Here is a 4,760-nt window from a genome sequence, read left to right on the forward strand (position 1 = left end):
TCTCCAGAATTAAAAGGTGAACCCTTCAGAGGACTAAAGGGACACCGGCATTTGTCACAGTTTTTCTACCTGCATAGCGTAGAGCAGGACATGAACTTTGCTTGTCTCTATCTTAAAGAGAGAAGGAACACATTCATTATTGGGAACTGTTCCAGACATAGGCCTGGGATCAGGCTTCTTCTACCTCATTAGTCCAGAAGCTCTGGCAGAAGACAGCATATCTTAATCTCCATGGCATTAGCAGAAGGACAGACAACAGTTTGGGTAACCATGGAGAATGGAGGGCTATCTTAAAATCTCTAACTATACATTTTGTTGAGATTCTCCTTTGTTCTTTATTTAAACTTCATTTGGTAGAAACTAACACTGTGCAGTCTGTACTTAAGTCCTAATTGCTAAGTATTATAGCTATTTGTATCTTTTGATAATTTTTGTTTTCCCCATATAGTAGAAAGCTTTAAAGAAAAGCAACAGGACTGAGGTTAGGGAGTTCCTTGTACAGATAACTTCACTGAGAGTGTTCTAAACCCTCATTGTTCTCAATGGGCCACATTTTGATTGGCTCAGTGTGTTGTGCTAGTGGCATGGTCTTGACCAATGTGTGAGATTCTTTTCTGTTCAGAAGAACCAGAAGGACTTGGCACTGGCAAATAGAACAGTGGAGACAAACACAGCTAAGGTAGGGAGGCGGGAATCATCTTTAACTGAAGCATTATCTTATTATTCATTTTTACTCAGGTCAGGGTTCTTGTCAACCTCTGCCTAGCACATGCATCCTCCCTGTATGTCTCTGTATGTCTCTGTCACTACATAAAATATCCATGTGGAAACCTGCCAGCTTAAAGAATTTTCCTCTATTCTAACATTGCTTCTCACTTTACATTTTCTTGATCATCATAGCTGAAGAGAGAAAACTAGTCTCAGAAGAAGTATGGATTTTACATTTTATCCCTGATACTGGGAAACACAATAGAGAATGTGAGCTATAGAAAAGTCAACTTTCCAAGTCTGAAGTGCTAGGCATGAGCATCAGTATCAGGATCTGGTATCAACCTTCCACCAAGGATAAAGCCATGCGTGACAGTGGGACCAGATTTCAGGCTAGAGAGAAATCTTGTGTGACAGAAGATGGGACATTTGCGGAGTACAATAAAGCAAGATGGAAGAACCTTCAATAAAAACTCCCCAAACACACACACAAACACACACAAACACACATCACAGACATACACATACACAATACATACACACAGATATACACACACACATACACACAGAGAGACATACATATGCATACACACAGACATATACACACATACACAATACATACACACAGATATGCACACACACATACACACAGAGAGACATACACGTGCATACACACATACATACACACAGATATGCACACACATACACAGACACATAAACACACACAGACATACACACATACACACACACACACAGACAGAGACAGACAGAGAGAGAGAGAGATATGCACACACATATACACACACAAGTATGCACACACATTTTCAAAAATTCAAAATACATAAGTCTCAAAAAATATTCCCAGGCATGTCCTGACACATTGATATGTCCTGGGAGTTGGAAATTGCCTGTGATAAAGAAATATGGCAGCATCAACGGGGCAGCCTGCCTCAGGCGCTGGGTAGAAAATATGGACCTGCCTGGCACCTTGTGGTGTGGGGTAATCGAGCATTGTTGTGATGAGCAAATGTGTGGTGTAGTTTGAAAAGGAGAGACAGAATGCGTCTCTGAAGAAGTGAAGGGTTGACGAGTAGGCTGAGGTGACTGGATTGCTAGCCGGGGCCATGGTAATGTTCAGGCCTGGGCTGCTGCCAGGGCCCATGTCTGGGTCCATGACCTGCTGCAGCCATTCTCTATGTTGATGTCCATGGCTCTTGATACCACCGAAGGCTGAGACGATAGGGCTGCACAGAGTTGGCCCCACACTTTCCTGGCTGCAACTCCAGGGAGAACTGGCCCTGCCCCTCAACGACTGTAGTACTTGAAAGAGCGGGCATTACACCTTGCCTGGGCAGCATAGTAGAACTGACCCTTTTGGCACAAGCATGGGAGAGCTGATCCCAAGGGCATGAGTGTGGGCTAGCTGTTCATCTGTCATGCAGCAGCACGGGCAATGGAGAGATGCCCCCTTGCCCTTCATCTCTTGCCACCTGCAGCACTAGGGAGAGTGGGCCCTACACTTTGCCTGGGCAGCATAGTAGGGCTGATCCTGTGGATGGGAGCTTGGGTGAACCGGCTGGAGAAAATGAGTGTCGGAGATCTGGCCCCATCCCTCATCAGCCATATAGTGGTGTGGGTGAGGGAGAGAAGCTCCCCCTCGCCCCTTGCTACCTGTGGCCTTTGGGAGAGCTGGCCTTCAGGTCATAAGAGCAGGAGCGCTGCCCCGCGCCTCACCTGGGCGACACAGCAGAGCTAGCCCTGATGGTGGAGGTGTGGGCAAGCCAGCCCAGAAGGTGTGAAAGCAGAACTGGTCCCAGCCCTTGCTCCTTGTTCCATAGGGTGAAGTAGCTGGGGCGACTCTGGAGAGCTTACCCTGGTGGAGAGGACGGGGGAGGATCCAGAGACTGATCAACCCTGCAATTACCCAGGCCCAGAACCAGGGCTATGAATTGTTCTACCCCATCTTTGGTCTGCTGGGGAACATGAAGAGGCAGGTCCAAAGCTGCAGGATCTCCATGGCACAGGGCAACAACAGGATGTCCAAGAGGAGTCCCTAAGAGGTCCCAGTATCAATGATGTGGCAGATACCAGAGTCCTCAAGCCAGACAAATGACTCACTGCAGTGAACACTTGCAGGTAAAGATGTATGGACAGTAAGGATATACTGTGTCACATTACAGCTTCCATGACAAGATTCTCTCCCTCCCTCCCTCCCTCCCTCCCTCCCTCCCTCCCTCCCTCCCTCCCTCCCTCCCATTCTCTCTCTCTCTCTCTCTCTCTCTCTCTCTCTCTTTCTCTCTTTCTCTCTCTCCTTTACATTTTATTTTATTGAGGGTGGAGGATGCAAGGGTAGAGGGTGGATACAAAAGGACAGGAAGATAAATGGGATCTAGGTGCATGATGTAAAAGACACAAAGAATAAAAAAGTTAGACATAGAAGGCCAGACAGATGCCAGGGATCTGCACCACCGCCTGGGGCATGAGGACCATGCTGATCTGAGTGTACTGTCTTGCCACCTGGGGCCATGGTGACAACTGAGCCCAGGCTGCTGCCAGGGGCTATGTCTGGGTGCATAGTTCCACCTCAGCCAGTGACTCATGGTGCCAACAAAGGCCACATGGATACCTGGGTTCTAGGCCACATTCTGTGTCCATGTTGGTGTTCAAAGGCCATGCCCTCTGCTGATCTGGGTGGTCTGCACTACCCCACATGGTCTTGGTGTTGTCTGGACCCATATTGTGCTGTGGGCCATGTCCAGGTCTGTTCCAGGCAGCAGCCAGAATCTGGTTTGATGTCCACGGCACATCACAGGGCTTCATAGGAGCCATGAATGATGAAATCCTAGTGCTGTGTTGAGCCAGCCCTGCTTCTCACTGGCCCCTGTGATAGCCGGTCCTGCCCCTTACTGGACCCTGCATCAAGAGACCACCCACCCTACCCATCTATCTAGCCCATCTATGACCTGCTTGAGTGAGTGAAGGGACTGGCCAAGAGGAGCTTCACTGAGGTCCAGTGACGACGGTGGCCAGAGGCCTGGAACCCGACCAGATCCATTGCAGTGGACATTTTGTGGGTGGGGCTGATTGGACAAGAGGGTGTATTACTTGACACACCGCAGCTCCCGCTGCCGCTAGGATGATTGAAGAGGTGTTGGAGAGACAGAGGAGTGAGGTGGGCTTTTTGTTGCTGTTTTGTTTTGAATTAATTTTGGGAGGGGATTCTTTTGAGGTGACGTGCTCCAGTTGAGAGGGGCAATATGGAAGGACTAGGAGACCAGGATTGGGGTGCATGATGTGAAATTCCCAAAGAATCAAAAAAGAATTGTGTAAAAATGTTCTTCTGCCGGACGGTGGTGGCGCATGCCTTTAATCTCAGCACTCGGGAGGCAGAGGCAGGTGAATCTCTGTGAGTTTGAGGCCAGCCTTGGCTACAAGAGCTAGTTCCAGGACAGGCTTCAAAGCTACAGAGAAACCCTGTCTCAAAAAACCAAAAAAAAAAAAAAAAGTTTCTCTACCATCAAAATGAAGATATTACTCAGGCATCAGACATCCATCTAACAGGTAATTATTAAAAATTTAGTCTTTACTGTAGGCATCGAACTCTTCCCCCACCATGTGCCTAAATCTGTGGCTGACTTGTCACAGACAAAATGAATACCACCCATATAAACTTGAGCTGATAGTTTGAGGCTCAGCGATAGCTGTAGAGGTGAGAACACAAGGAAGCTGGGCACACTGTGCCATAGTCAGAATAAACATTGCTCGCCTCACTTTCTCAGAATCCTTTCCCATTTTATCCAGTCAGGGACCTGAACAAGGGCATGGAGCCACCCACAATCCTTCATCAGCTGGGTCTTTCCTCTTCAGTTACATGCTTCTAAAAATACTCACAGGAGAGCCTAGAATTCCTCCATGTTACCACAAATCTAGTCAAATCAGCAGTAAAGAGTGTCGGCATGAGAAAGGAGGAAAATAAACAGACTCCCCTGGAGAAGACACCAATCTCCATTGCATCCCAGCTCCTCCAGACGAAGACCTCCATTCACACCACA

Source organism: Myodes glareolus, chromosome 23 (genome assembly GCF_982192425.1).
Source record: "Myodes glareolus chromosome 23, mMyoGla1.1, whole genome shotgun sequence".
Taxonomy (NCBI): domain Eukaryota; kingdom Metazoa; phylum Chordata; class Mammalia; order Rodentia; family Cricetidae; genus Myodes; species Myodes glareolus.